Source organism: Camelus bactrianus, chromosome 21 (genome assembly GCF_048773025.1).
Source record: "Camelus bactrianus isolate YW-2024 breed Bactrian camel chromosome 21, ASM4877302v1, whole genome shotgun sequence".
NCBI lineage: Eukaryota > Metazoa > Chordata > Mammalia > Artiodactyla > Camelidae > Camelus > Camelus bactrianus.
The window spans coordinates 13,596,502-13,612,921 of NC_133559.1; the positions used below are offsets into that span (position 1 = coordinate 13,596,502).

Genomic DNA, 16,420 nt, shown 5'->3' on the forward strand with positions numbered 1-16,420 from the left:
TTTATTGAACTATAGTTGATTCACCACATTGTGTTAGTTTCAAGTGTACAGCAAAGTGATTCAGTTATACATATAGATTATTCTTTTTCTATTGTAAGTTATTACAAGATATTGAATATAGTTCCCTGTGCTATATAGTCGGTCCTTGTTATTTAGAGCTTTTTTGTTTGTTTAGTTGATTGCTCGGTTGGTTTTGGTTCCCACATCTGAGTGATGGATTTGGGTAGATGACCTCTAGGCTCCCTTCCATTTCTAAGATGCTATGTGTCTTTGAGTCTAAGTGATAACAGCAGTTTGTGTATTATATCCACACTATACTTTAAGTTTCTTGAAGCTGAATAGAGGAGACCCTTTGTCTTTGGGTCCCCCAAAGCATGTGGAATGGAGTGCTTGTATCATTACATATCTGTTACTAAAAATACAAGTTAGTTAATTAAATAAATGGCAATACCTCCAAATATCATAGCATTGCCCAGGGATACCTTCTTCATGAGAAGTGGAAAAGAGAGGCCATTCTGGGTGGACATAACAGCTAACTGCATGGCTTATTGGTGGAGCACAGGCTGAGGTTCACCCCCAGCCTCCTTTCTTAGTCATGTGTTTTTGTGCAGAATCCAGCCTCTATGGCTGTGCTGGGCTGTGCACTACTGTGTTACATCACCTTACCTCTCATGAAGCCTGAGGAGTGTGCTCCCTCATAGCTCCCCTGTAGGTCTGCATGTGGGGACAGCGGCATGAGGGGACAGCTGTCCTGGGAAGCAGCATGCCACTAACCTAAACATCTAATCTATACCCACAAAGAAATATACACCCTCCTCTGAGTTACTAGCAGAGATCAATGCCATCATGCTTCCTACCCCTTTTCCCCGGGCATCTCCAGAGGTGAAGCCTCAGTGCCCATCACTGTTGACCTGGTGCTCTTCTGACCCAGTCCTTCTCTCACAGTCACATCACGGGACCCTGTGTAGCTCTGTCTTTATAAATTGGCTTACTTCCCTTATCTTAAGCTTCTTCTGTTACCATTAACTGAAATTGAACTTCTCCTCAAATTAGAGGATTTTTATTTTTGCTATTGTTTTTTGTTTCTTCATATGCGGTTTCATTTCCTATTCTTGATTTCAGGATCAGGAGGTATTTTTATTTTCTCTCTTGCTATGCATTGTCACATCAAGATTAATAGGCCTCTGTGCTCCTACAAAATCAGTTTATCCTCTAAGACTCACATCCCTGCTGCATATAACACACGGCAGATACTAGTAGTTGCCTATGTATTACTCATTTCTTTTTTCTTTCCAAAACAGAAAACTGATTGTGTATGGGGCAGCAAAATGCCCAGCTTTTTAAAAAAATTTAAAGTTAAAATTTCCCTTGAAGCTAAGATTAGCCAAGACACGTGGTTTTATCTGATGTGGTGGAAGCAGAAATCCCTGGATAGAATTTGCAGGAACTCACTTGAAAAGGAAGCAGACTCAGCTGGCTCTCTACTTCTGTCCCTCTCCTTTCCCTTCCTCCCCCCTGGGGTGACAACTTCATGCAGAATGCAGCATTTCGGTTGGCCTTTCCCCTTGGTAACCGTGAGGTAGGAAGTATGAGGGCTAAAGATGGTACAGAAAATGAGCATGGAAGGGAAAAATGAAAAATGAGCAAGGGGCAAGGAAAATATTTGAGTTGTTTGGCTCACGGATTGGTTGCCTTGTTGGCACAACTTCTGGGCAGACGGAATTCTTACAAAAACACGGAACTTTAAATGTTAGGTTTTGGTTTGCTGAGGCAAAATCTTCCAGTTTACTGAGGAAAGGCCACTGTTAGGTTAATGAAAGATTTCAGTGTAAGGCAGAAAAGACTTGTAAAGCAAATAGAAGGCAGTTTAACGCCTGCCTCCTGCCTATGTTTCCCAGTGTGTTCAGGGGCCCACTGGTTCTGTAGGCTGTCAGTGGGTTTTTTGTCAAATAAGCTTAGAAACAGTGTTTAAAACTAAATTAAACAATTCTTTTCACCAGAACATCTTAGAGCTTCAAAACTGTGCAGAAGTGGGAGTCAGGAAAGGATCCACAAGTTCACATGGGGATGGATGGGCTGGTTAGATCAAGGGCTAGTGCCAGAGAAGCCAGCAGGTACCTTCAGACAAAATCTTTGCTCAGTGCTTGCGTACCAGCTCTTGTCACTGCTTCGACTGCTGTATCCATTACCAAGTAGATGGACATTGCTTGCTGGACCAACAGGTGTTTGAGTTCCACATCACAGACTTGCAGAGTGAAAACAGGACAGACAGACAGTTGGGCTCATCCCACTGGCTTTATTCTTCTTTTATTCTCAAAAATCTATGCAAACAAAAATCACTTAAAACTCAGCAATAAGGAAACAAACAGCCCAGTTTAAACATGGGCAAAAGATCTGAAGAGACCCCTCGCCGAAGAGGATATACAGATAGGAAATAACCATAGGAAAAGATAAGCTACCTCATACGAAAAACAGTGAGATTAGAATGGCCAGAATTCAAACCACTGACAATGCCGATGCTGATGGAAGTACAGAGCAATGGGAATGCCACTCATTGCTGCTGGAGATGCAAAAAGGTGAAACCACTGTGGAAGACAGTTTGGCAGTCTCTTACAGAATTAGACATTCTCCTACATATGATACAGCAATCATGGTCCTAAATACATGCCCAATTAAGTTGAAAACATCCTGCCACCCAAAAAGCTGCATATTTGTACTTATGCAGCTTTATTCATAATTCCCTTTGTTGCCCCGGCAGCAACTAAGATGTTCTTCAGTAGATGAATGGATAAATACATAAACCGTGGTACACTTCCAGTGGTGGAATATTATTCAGCACTAAAAAGAAATGAGCTATCAAACCACAAAAAAAGACATGATGAAATCTTAAATGCTTATTATTAAATAAAAGAAGCCAATTTGAAAAGGCTACATACTTTTGATTCCAACTGTAAGACATACTGGAAAAGGCAGAATTATAGAGACTGTAAGGGTTGGGGACAGAGGGATGAACAAGCAGTGCACACAGGATTTCTAGGACAGTGAAACTATTTGCTAAAAATACAATAGAGAATTCCTGTCATTATACATTTGTCAAGACCTATAAAGTGTACAACATGAAGGATAAACCCTAATGTAAACTATGGACTTTGGTTGATAATGTTTCAATGTCTGTTCTTTGATTGTAACAAATGTACCACACTGCAGAGATGTGGGAACTCTCTACTTTGCACTCAATTTTGCTCCACACCTTAAAAGTCTCTAGAAAACAAAGTTTATTAATTTAAAAATATATATATACAGATATTGATCTCATCAGTCATATTTGCTGTCATAAACAAGTCTATATGATTGCAAAATATTTCCCATATTGTGTGAACATTATTATAGACCACATCATCATCATTAAACACTCATCTGGGATAGGTATGCCTGGTAAGATTGTGAAAATACAAATACACTGATTAAAAAGCAAACAAACAAACAAAAGCACAAAAAAACACTCATCTGCGTAAGGTGCCCTCCTAGGTACCACGCAAACGACTTTAATTAAAACAAATATTATCCCTACAGCTTGAGAATCAAATTCACTCAAATAATCCTATCTTAAAAAGAAAATTAACTGATACTTTATGTTTTAAATTTAAAGAATAAATGGAACAGCTGTATCCTATTCTATTGATACCTTCATTGACCTTTATAAATTATCAAGTGTATAAGGGGAATCCTAAGGAACATTGATTCAACCAAGCTTACATTTCTTATTTGTTAATTTAAACTAGATCTGGTTATTTTTACCTATAATTTTTAGATATTCTTTGTATGTGATGACTCAGGTCTTGGCCATGGATTTCAGTTACATTTTACCTTTATCGTTTAATTTGTAACTTTGTTTATGGCATCTTTTTATTTTCCAAATAATTATGAGTCAGTGTTTATACCCTTTTGATGAAAGTTTCTGTCTTGGTGTAATGCTGTATTTTCTTTTAGTTCCTTACATGGTTTATGGTTTTAGATTTATATCTTCAGTTCACCTGAAATTTATTTTTTGGATGGAATTTCTAAAGTGTTTTGCTAATTATCTTCACTACACAGCTTCTTTGTTAAAAAAAAAATATGTGCACCTGTTTTTCTGCAACATGAACATGTTGCTGCCTCTATCAGATAATAAGACTCAACGATTCAATCCATCTTCCCCGCAAAACAGAACAAAAACCACTTACGCCTTTACACGTACGCCTTTTTTGGATGAAGAAACACTGGTTGCTGTAGAATGTCCCCTGGAAGATGTCATCACTCAGCACTTACTTCACTTCAGAGAGGAGACATGTGGGGCCTAGAACAGAGCACTACCAATATCTTTTCATATACTTTTTCCTGTAAATTATAATATTAAACAAAATCGTTATTGAAGACTAATGTTTGCACATACATATATACGCTAATTAAAACTAAGAGTCTATAAAATGAGCATAGTCTATGGAATGTTTCCTGAGCATATTTGTTTGCTGGGACTTTTGTTTCTTTCTTTCTTTGCTTTACTGGACATCTCTTTCCTGGGATAAATAACATTCCACAGAATTCACTCTGGGAAATAACGCTGGGAGAGGCACAGAGGACCTGCAACCTTGATGACATCATTAAGCCACTGATTAAAATAATCCTGAACCTGAATTCTACCATTGTTTGAGACTTCTTACGTGTGATGAATTCTTATTGCTTAAAACTGCCTGAATCAGGGCTTCTGTTATTTGTAATGGAAACTAACAGATGAGGACTCAGAGCCGGGTGCTGTGAGAAACACATTCTAATATGCAGAATGAGGTGTAGGAGGCTGGACACGGGGCAATGTGAAACCCACTTCATAATGCTGGCTTGTGTTGACCATTTGTTGTGGATCTGTACAAGACAGATACAAGCTTATTCCAAAAGTAGCCAATTTGAAAAGAGAGGTGGGAAATGTGGCCTAGCTATCGTCTGCAGACCAGGAGGACTGAGAGTCTGATCATTTGCATGTATGCGAAACTGGTTAGAAAAACTGAATCTGGAACCATGAGTTCTTAATCTGGTTTCCCTATATCTCAGGTGCTTTGAGGCTCTGATAACAAAATTCAGCACACGTGTACTTGGATGGAGAAAAAGTTACATCGTTCTTTTCATTACCCCCTAACTGAAAATTAATATTTCCTTTCATTATAAATGAAGACAAAACAAACAGACCAACCCACAGGTGGATTCTATGTGATTCCATTTGTCATCCATAGAATTCAGATAATTTTGTGTCATATTATAGTTATTACAGATGTCTCAGAATACTATTTAAATGCTTAATTACTTTGAAATTTCAGTAGACTCACTGCTAGATATTGATTTAATTTTGAGTATCCTCAATATTAATTTTCATGAATTAATAAACACCTATTTATCAGAAATACATTTTTAACATTTTCACAACTGTACGTCAATCTAATTTTCCTATAACCTTATACATTTTATTTTATGGACTTAAAAACATTATTCCATTATTCTGTGTCTGTGAGCGTCATCAAAGTTCCAAAGGGGTTTGTGGTACAAAAAAGGTTAAGGGCGTTTACCTACAGTAAAATTCATGAGAGAGGAGATGGGAAAACAGGAAATTTAGAAATGGGATTGTGGTAAAAGACAAACGTTGCCTCAGGCCACTCCCTAATAAGTGCTCTCCACCCTACAAAAGGGGCAAAGGTATTTATTGCGAAGATGCATCTGGGAAACAGCTGGGGACCAAGAAGTGGATTACGGGTGGTGCTTCCACACCCAAAAGTATTGTTTATAATCTTTCAAATTGAGGTCACTCATGTGAAAGCCAGAAGGATGGGCTGAAGTTAAAAGCTTGTTGCTAGGAGCCTGGAATTCTCAACTCAAAGATGCTATCTGGACAGATTTATGACTCTGAGTGTTAAATGGATTAACAGCTGAGTTTTTATAATATTTTAATTTTTTATTCTTTACTGAAGTGTAATAAGTGTAAAGAAAAGTGTTACAAGGGTACATACAGACCTATACATTTTCAAACGGAACACACCTAGATAGCCAGGGCCCAGGTTAAGAGAAACGAAGCATTAAGAACACCTCAGAAGCCCACCCCTGCTGCTCCATTCCAGTCATGCTCCCCTATTCTAACTCCCAACAGCATAGTTTCATTTGCCTGTTCCTGTACTTTTTATAGCAACAGGATCATACAGTGTACTCTTGTGTCAGTCTTCTTTATTAAGTTTGCGAAATGAATCCACATTTTTGCACGTTTGTTCAGTTGCCTTGTTGTGTAAGAAGAGGCTCTCAAAGTGTTTTCTAGGGATTCCTGGGGTTCCTGGGACCTGTTCAGGGTGTCCACGAGGTCTGAATCACTTTCATAGTAATGCTAAAATGTCATTTGCCTTTTTACTCCCATTCTGTCATGCCCCATGGAGAGGCACTGAAGGCTCAGAACAAGACCTCTGAGGAGCAAGCCTGCCTCGGGAATCCATTGTGGTTTCTGAGATGTGCCTACCTGCCCCCACCCCACCCCCTGCCACTAAACATGCTCAGTGTGTTGGCCACAGAATGTTCTGTGACTTGACTCTTGGTGAAACAAAAGCCAATCATGTGTACAAAGAACAGCTAAACTGCAGAATTACTCTCTTCTGATCAACAATAGAAAAATGATTACAAACGGTGCTGAGTTTTATGTGACGTGTGAGTCTGTGAGGATGATTGCTGTCGTGTCCGGCTGAAAATAGGGTTTTATTGTTATCTGTGCTTAATTCTCCTAAGAGACAGAACTAAATAAACTGCTTGCTTACTCGTAACTGCCCTTCAAGGCCGAAAGTTGTTTTGTCCTTCTCATCCACTTTAGTTTTTCTTAAAAATCATCATTATAAATGTTGGTCATTTATTTAAGTGATATGAGTGACAAGCTAGCAGGAGTGACAGTACTAAGTGAAAACCAGAGCTGTCACTCTCTCCACTGCTAGCAGCCTGCACCAAGCCACCATCATCTCTCACGTGAATTAATGATTTAGCCTTCTAAATGTTTTCCATTTCTACATGCTTCTTGTGACCCTTTTAATCTGTTTAATGCAGCCACCAGAGTGATCACGTTGTGTTAAAAGCTAGGTCAGAGTACAGTTACACACATACACAGACATTCTGTCCTTACTCTTCCTGATTTATTGTCTGATTCCTCCCACTAAGATCTGAGTTGCATAAGGGCAGGGATTTCCATCTCTTTCTCACATTGCTGAATTCCCAGCCTCTCCCAGATACCTGGCTCACAGTAGGTCATTAACAAACATTCATCAAATTAATAATTAGATGAGCAAATGGTATATTATAAACCTGGGCTTTACATCTATTTATTGGCTGGTTGGAAGCAAGCCTCTTCACCTCTTTGTTTCTGAATTTATTCTTCTGGAAAATAAGGTCATGATATTCCCATCTAATTCATTGCTATTTCATGCTTAGCAGTGAATTCATGCTTACAAAGGCTTTTGAACTTCTGAATTAAGAGCATTGAAACATGAGATGTTCATATTTAGGGGTAAAATGAACATAACCAGGACTTTTCTTCCTACCTCAAAGGATTGCTGTGAACTTTGAGAGAGCATGAAACACAACATATGTGATAAACATTGGTTTCCTTTCTCTTTATTCTCCTGTCTGGTCAAAAAAAAAAAAAAAAAAGAAAAGAAAAAGCTACAATGCTTTTTTTTTTTTTCCCCAAGGGGGAAGGGAGGTAATTTATTTATTTTACCTATTTATCTTATTTTTAGAGGAGGTACTGGGGATTGAACCCAGGACCTTGTGCATGTTAAGCATGTGTTCTCACTTGACCTATACCCTCCTCTCCAAAACTTAAAATGTTAATACCAATAGTAACAATAGGAGCTATTGTTATTTTGTCTCTAAGTCTAAAATACCAAGGTTTTGGTGGTTTTCCTCCCACAAGGGCTAAGTATTTAGCTCATGGTTGACTCCACCCACACCAGCAGTACATGACTGTCAATGAGAGCCTCATTATCCTACTTTAAAAGGTGTCTAAGGTTCAGGCTCTGATGACAGTTGGTTCAGTGACACTATATTGTCACTAAATTACGTTCACCATTAATTATCTCTGTAAAGGATAAAACACTTATAAGCCCTTATCATTGATCTGCAGGAGCTCATAGTATATTGGGTTTACATAAAAAGAAGTGCGCAATATATGGACTAGTTAGAAGGGACTCCCTTTAAAATAGTGTTCTGATTGTTTGATTATTTCTAGACAGGTTTCTCCGTGTCACATAAGAGTCCTAACAAGATCTGTTCATGAGGCTGTCATCCGGAAAAATCAATACAGACTCACACATCACAAGACAGTCAACCGTGTTTATAATCGTTTTTCCTATTATTGATTATGAGACGGCAACTCTGCACTTTATATGGACTATGTTCAAGTTATTGACACTTGTGTCACTGGCAAATCAAGTCAGGAAACATTTTCTGGCCAACGCAGCAGGGTAGGGTGGGTGGGAGGAACTTCAGGCAGTCAGGAGCTGAGACTGACCAGGAGAGGCCCAAAGCATAAAGAGATCATTTAGAGAAATCTTTCTGACATCCTTCTCACTCTTTTTAATATTAAATCATAACAAGTAATACTGAAGAAATTTACCTCTTGGGGGTCCCTGACAACCATATAATCCTGTCCATGTGCACAGTGTTCTAAAATGTGTAAGATGCCCTTAGGAAGTATGCGTACATAATTAAAGTTGGGATAAGTAGGGTGGTTATGATTATTTTTCTCATTTTACAGGCGAGGAGACAGAGCCCGTGTTCGTATTATGAAGGACTGGGAAGGATGACTTCTGGGATGAAGGGACGGAGAACCTCAGCTTCGTGATCTCCAAATGTAATCTCTTGGGAAAAACCACTTTGCCTGGAGAATTTAACAATAGTAAAGCAAACAATGTTCTAGGAATAAGCATTGGGTCTATTTTTAGTCCAATGGTATGCACAAGGCTACAGTAAGTCTAAAGGAATGTGTTTTGTATGATGAAGAATAAACTGAACTTATTTGGTGTTGTTTCCTTTTATCCATGTCCTCACCCTTGAGTCCTCAGGACTGTTTATGCTTATTAAGGCTCTGTTAACTTAGGCACTGGGAACAAACAAATGGTAAAATCAAACAAAGGCTAAATGGAAAAGTTCTTCTCTTCGGTGTTGAAATTGGTGACAAAGTATTCAGAGAAAATCAGAACGTCCACCTCCCCTTGCTACTGCGCCACGTGCAGAAGGAGAACGCTTTCACAGCTCCAGCAGTCGACATAACTTAAAAGATGTGTTTGTTGTACTGAAGGGCAAAATCAGACAGGTTGAAACGCAGAGAAAATTAGTTCAAGAGGTCGTAATCCGGTGACCCATAAGGTCGAACTGACCTGCTGAAATGGTTTTTTGTTTGTTTGTTTTGGTTTTCTGGTCCGTAGATTTGAATGCAGTAGGCTGGGCATGCATCACCCTGTTTATCGTTGTTTCTACCACTATTTAAAAACACTTTTTATTTTGAAATTGTTTGACAGCTCTGTAAGAATTGTAAGAACAATAAAGCACTTCTTCATATCCTTGTTCTATGCACAAGCATACAGAAACATCCATTTTTTTTCTAAATCATTTGAGAGTACATTGCAAATACAATAGCCCCTTATTTCCTAGTAATTCAATATGCATTTCCCCAAAGCAGTGCATTCTCCTCTAAAACCACTGTACAGGATCAAATTCAGAAGACTTAGTACCAATATAATATTATCATTTATTATATGGTCTATATTCAAATTTTATGTCCTCTATATAATTTTTTCCCTCTAATTCAGGATCCAATCCAAAATCTCTAATTTTTTTTTTTTTTTTTTTTAGTTGGCTGGACTCTTTAGTTCTTTTGCCTTTTAGGACTTTGATATTTTTGGAGAGTGAAGGTCAGTTTTTAGAATGTCCCTCAATTTGTTTTTTTGTTTGTTTGTTTGTTTTTTACTATTTCTTCATGATTAGATTCAGGTTGTACATCTTAGACAGGAATACTATGAGTGATGTTTTGTTCTTTTTAGTGCATCATATAAAGAGGCACAAGATTGGTGACAGTAACTTTGTACCATTGTGTGTCCCATTATTGGTGACAGTAACTTTGATTGCTTGATTAAAATGATGTCTGTGTGGTTTTTCCATTGTTAAGTTTAACCATTGCTTCTCTTTGTAACTGACAAGTGATATGTGGGGAGATATTTGGGAATTGTGTTAAGTAACTTATTCCTAATTAAAACTTCACCAAATAGCTTTGCCATCTATTACTGATTCATGAGTAGGCTATTTCTTTGCTTTAAAAATTCTCAGTGGGGGCAGGATTCCCTGGAAACTTCTATGTGAACAATCATGTTATTTTAAAATACATATTTAAGTCAATTAATAGATATTTATTCATTTCCAACCCCAACACTTTTATTTATATTTCTTAACTTATTACTTGCTAGGACCTGAAGTACAATGATGAATAGAAGGGGTAAGAAATATCCTTGCTTTATTTTGGATCCTAAGGAAAAAACATTCTGTCTGTTCACTGTAGGATTTTAACAGATGTTCTTTATCAGAGGAAGTTCCTTTCTGTTAGTATTTTTCTGAGTATTTCTTAATTATAAATCAGCATCAAATTTTCAATTCTAATGCATCTATTGAGATGACCGTATTTTCTACTTTTGTTCTATTTAGGTAGCAAATTATTGTTTGATTGTTTTTAGACCAACCTTGCATTCCTGAGATTAAACTGACTTGGCACTGATTTTTTTTTTTTTTTTTGTCTTACATATTGCTTGACTCAATTTTCCAATATTTCCTAGGGATATTTGGATGTATGTTCATGAGGAATATTGGCCTAACACTTGTAATAAATATACTTTATTATTTACATCACAATTTTGCTGACATCAAAAAACGAGATGTGAAGTGTGGCCTTCCTTCTTTATTTTAGGAAGTATTTGTGTAGAATGGCTTTATTTCTTTCATAAATACTATAGAATTCACTCCTGAAGCCATCGGAGCCAGGGGTTTTCTTTGTAGAAAATTTTTTATAACAAAGTCAACTTCTGCTTTAGCTATCTATTGCTTTGAAATAAAGCACACAAACATTTAGAGGCTTAAAATAATAACAATATATTATTTTGCAAATTTCTGTGAATTGTCTGAGTTTTGTCCAGGCTGAGCTGGGAGTCCCAAGACAGCTTCACTCCTAAGTATGACAGTTGGTGCTGGCTGATGGCTCAGCCTTTTCCTCCATGTTTTCTTTCTTCCTGGGAAGTCTCAGAAGAGTTTCAAAAGATTAAAGGTGGAAGTTGCATAATATCACTTTCTGGTATTCTGCCAGGCCTCAGAAGATACACACCATCACTCCTGCCACATTTTGTTGATCAAAGCAAGTCACCACTGGCAAGGGCCATTCCAGATTCAAGAGAGGGGAGTGACTCTGCTTCTGAATAGAAAGAGTAAAGGGACATGCAGAATATAAGGAGTCGTTGCAGCTAGCTTTGCAAATAATCTACCACAGTCAGCGAAGGCCAGAATAATTCATATTCCTTCCACATGCAAATTATACTCACTCCTTTTTCATATCCCAAAATTTCATCCAATCAGAGCATCAGGCTTAATGTCCATGATCTCCTCACATAAATCTGGTCCAGATCTCGATGAAGCGCCTTGGTTGTAGTCTGTCAAGTGCAGCTCCTCCAGTACTGCTCCTTTTCATACAGGGACCTGTGAACTACAATGACCTTCTCCCTTCCCACACATACAAGATAGAATGTTGAATAGCAGTAGGATACTGACCATAGATACTCTCATAAAGAGAGGCAAAGGACAAGAAACTCATGGAGCTTTTGGTCTGTGGCAATTCTCACCCCCAAATATGTACCTGTTAATTCCACCTTCTACAACAGTAGAGAATGTTCCTTGATTAGGGCCCAGTGCTAATCCCTGAGAAGAGTTCCTTAACCCATTCTTCTCATCTCTTGGTCTTTCTCTCTGGGTGTTGACACTACCATCTAGATATCTTTCTTTTTTCGTAAGAAATGGCTGTGTTTGTAGCTGAGTAGTTTTTTCAGCGTACTTCCAGCCTGTAGGAACTCAGGGTCTCAGAGATCTGTTTCATTTTCCATAGTCTTTGACCCTTCTTAGTATAATCTCATAGCAGCACTTCCTTAAAGACATTGTAGGCTTTCTATGTATCAGGTTATAGTTCATTCCAAAAGATACAATCCATTCCCACCATCCCTTTTCAGACAGGCTGCCCCCTGCTTGGAGCAGCAAGTCAAGACAATGCCTTTGTGATTCTTAGCCTCTCTTTGGCTTAGCTAAGAGAGTCAAGTGAGTATCATCTTACATGTTTCAAAGCATTTTAAGAAAGGGTTTTACAGTCTTGCCTTTGATTTTATCTATATTCTGGGGCCACTTCTTACTTTGAGAAACTTACACTAGTTAAAGAGACTGGAAAGGCGGAAAAGTTTCATCTTCTACCCCAATATATCCTGGGTCCATATCTCCTCTGAATTCTGTTTGGAAACTGTTACTGCTTTGCATTGTCTTTCTCTCTCCTACCTCATGCAGCTTAAAAGAAGTGATCATTTCAAACTTCTGCTTGGAAAACATCTTAACCTTGCCTTGTGGCACTCCAGTTTTCACACAAAATACAGAATAATCCTAGTAAAAGTTCATGGCAGTGATCCACTACTAACTCAAATAGTGTTTTTGAATGAGTTTTAAAAAGCTGTCTTTTCCTGAAGACATTTACTGACATCTGATGGAAAACTGTAACAAATATACATATCTATGATGGCTACAAGTGGGAATGGCAGCCCCTGAAGTTGTGCAATGCAAAATCATATAACGATTCCCCTGGTTTTGCATTATTCCGTGCTCAAAACCTTCCGGTGGCTTCCCTTCACATTAAAAAAGCAATAAAATTGAAAGTCCTTACCTTCTTGTATGCAGAATACATAAAGACTTCCTACAAACTAATAATATAATTTGGCAACTTACTTGGATAGACTCTCTACAAAGAAAGATATAAAAATGGCCAATGAGCACATGAAAAATATTCAACACCATTAAGTGTCAGAAAAATGCACATTAAAACTCTAATGAGAGTTCTATACATCCACTAGAATGCCTAAAAAGATAAAAAGCTGACAACACCAAATGTTGGAGAGTATATGGAAAACCAGAACTCTGATGTGTTGCTGAAGGAAATAAAGAAGGGTACAATTACTTTAGAAAACTGTCTAGCTGTTTTGTTCCACTTAAAGTCAAAAATACACTTACCTTGTGACCCAGAAATTCCACTTTTAAATATTTACCCAAGAGTAATGAAAAGATATGTCAACACAATGACTTATATGTAATAACACAGAAACTGGAAATAATTCAAAAACAATATTAATGAAAGTAGATAAATAATTGTTGTATGTTCATACTTTGGAATGCTAATTATTTAGAAGTAAAAAGAACAGACTAATAATACATGCAAGAACATGAATAAATTTCAAAAACATATTGGGGAAACAAAGCCTTACCAAAAGAACGCATGCTCACTCTATGATTCCATTCAGATGAAGTTCTAGAACAGGTGAAATTAATCCACGGTAGAAAAAAATCAGACTATATGCTTCAGGGGGCAGGATGGAGACTGGCTGGAAGTGGGTATGAAGGAAATTTTAGGGATAATGGAAACATTCTATATTGTTTCTGAGATGAGGTTACATGGGTGAATATAATTATCAAAATGTATCTAATTCTCTACCTAAGATTTGAACATTTCACTGTATATAAACTCTACCTAAATTAAAAAAGAATCAGTGCCTGTCCGACACGATCTTTCTTCTGGCTTCCTCTCTGATCTCATATCCTCCCACTTTAATCCCAGCTCAGACCCACCAAATACACTCACCCAGGCTTTGCACTTGCTCTTCTCTTTGCCTGGAACCCTCTTCCCAAAGTATCTTCGTGGCTTTCTTTCTTGCTTCCTTCAGGTTTCTGCTCACCTGTCATCAGTTGAGAGATTCCTGATTACTCTTTCAGAAATTATGTCTGTTCCTCAATTTCTCCTGACACGGTATGACTTTATTTTTCTTCTAAAATGCCTCCTGTTGTATTACTTGTTAATTTGTTCACCTGTTTTCTTTTCATACTAGAATGTAAGTTTAATGATGGTGGGGATTTTTGTTGTTGCTGTTCATCACTGTATTCCAAGTACTTAAAACAATGTCTGGCACAGAATAGGCACTCGGAAATGCATTGTCTTCTGGTCTAAACATCTCCAGGAGACTTTTCCCCATTGCTCTGAAATCTTTTCCAGTAAGACTGCATCTTGTCTCTCTCTACAAGGGCTTCCCTTGCCTGCAGCACCTAGGTTTAAATTGTTTTCTTATAATAAAAGTATTCCTCCAACCCACGATTCAGACTATAGTTTTGCTAGTTTACTGTGTCCTTCCAGGCAGGCGTGGGTGACACATATGCAGCTCAAGACCATGGGCTACGTCTCCTCTCATTATTTGAATTCTAATTCAGTTTGTGGCTAGAATCAGACCACTAAGTTGTTGATCCAATTCATTTGTTAAATGAAAGTGAATAAAATGATCAGGCTGACCAGGTTTTAATATGGCCATTCAATTCTTAGATGTTCAATTTAAGATAGAAAACACTGACACGAGTAGACATTCATGTATAAAAATAAGTTTAAAGTATTCGGCTTTTTTTTTTTTTTTAAATGAAGGGGAGGTAATTAGGTTTCTTCATTGATTTCCGCTTGTAGGAGGTACTGGGGATTGAACCCCGGATCTCTTGGGTGCTGAGCATGCGCTCTACCACTTAAGCTATACCCTTCCCCATTAAAATATTTGAAATAGAAAAGGATGCAATATTTCATTGGAGATGGAGGATTGGCCAGTGGCTATAATTAATGGAGAACTTCAGTTGACCTTCTGGGGATACAATTAATCATTATTAAGAAAATAAATGTCTGCATAAGAACAGTACTTTTATTAAGCATTGTATGCTACAGACTAAACTAGATGAATTATTTCTAACACACTGATCTCCAACACCTCAGGCTACTTCACATTTCATAGGGATCTCTGGGACCAAGGAAGTGGGACATCGAATTGAATTTCTCCATTATGCAGAAAGATCTTTCTTGAAAAATAAAAACTTGTCCTTAAAATGCTTGATTCCTGCTTTATAGGTGAGTTCTATTACAGTTTTGACCTAAATGTCTAAGTTAGTGGCTCCACGAAGACAGATAGTAGATCAAACATGGCATATTGTTTAAATACATCAGAAAAAAATGAACATTTTGGTTATCTTATGGCATAAATACATTCCGTGCAATGTTAAAATGAAGTATAGTCATGGGCAACATTAGTGAATATCTGATTCAACTCAACCAACATTTTCCGAGCGTGTGTTAAGCATCAAGCAAGACATTATGAATACAGAATGAACCAGATGTTGTTCCTGTGCTTAAAAGGCACACAGGTGGAAGGGAGTTGTGAGATAAGGCAGAGATATACACGAATGAGTATTATACTCGTAGTCAAACTTTGAAGCACACCATAATCAAATTAGTGCACAGTCAGAAAATGCAAAGACAGGCTCTATTTTAAATGTTTCACTTGAGTCTTAAAAGATGTTTAAGACTTAGGACAGGTGAAGAATTTCAGGCAAGAGGGATATTATCAAGAAATAAGGTGCACAGGCAAGCATATTGGTGGGATGGCAGTAGCCTACTCTGATAAGAACCTGGAATTGGAAGGAAGAGGTAATGAGATATGAGGTTGAAAAATAAAGCAGAAGGTAAGTTGATAAAGAGGGCTGAGGAGTTAAGGCTTTATCACATTTTCCATAGGAAACCACTAAAGTTTTCTGACGGCAGTGGTGATGTGGTCACATCTGTGTAATAAAAAGTTACCTCCATAATAGTGTGTTGGTTGGACTGTGGGAAGGGAAGGAGAAAGGCTGTCTCTGCAGTTAGCTGCAGATCACGATGACTGGTGATAGTTCTACTATGTGCTATCAAATAATCTATGTTCAAGAGAGTAGAGATACAGGGGGAGGGGATAGCTCAGTGGTAGAGTGTGTGTTTAGCATGCACAAGGTCCTGGATTCAATCCCCAGTACCACCAATAAAAAGAACAGATAAATAAACCAAATTACCTCCCCCAAAAAAATTTTTTAGAAGATTTAAATTTAAAAAAATTTAAAAAAATAAGAGAGCAGAGATACATTTGTATGAGTGTCTTTACATATAGGAGGAGACATCTACACACACACACACACACACACATAGACACACACACACCCACCCCCATTAGTCTGGCAGAGAATAGCAAATCTGAGA

General features: G+C 37.8%; 1 long non-coding RNA gene across 18 annotated transcripts in view; it reads right to left on the bottom strand.

Moving 5' to 3' along the window:
- Positions 1 to 11,168: 11,168 nt before the first annotated feature.
- The window catches only part of LOC105068042 (uncharacterized), a 41,481-nt gene continuing 36,229 nt past the window's right edge, over positions 11,169 to 16,420 (bottom strand). For 17 of the 18 annotated variants that reach the window (XR_012501359.1, XR_012501362.1, XR_012501356.1 and 14 more), the window contains 3 exons: positions 13,973 to 14,066; positions 11,631 to 13,715; positions 11,169 to 11,503 (listed from right to left, as the gene is read on the bottom strand). This is a non-coding gene — a long non-coding RNA (uncharacterized LOC105068042). The remainder of the gene's footprint in view (positions 11,504 to 11,630; positions 13,716 to 13,972; positions 14,067 to 16,420) is intronic. The other variant, XR_012501364.1, reaches the window with a different exon arrangement.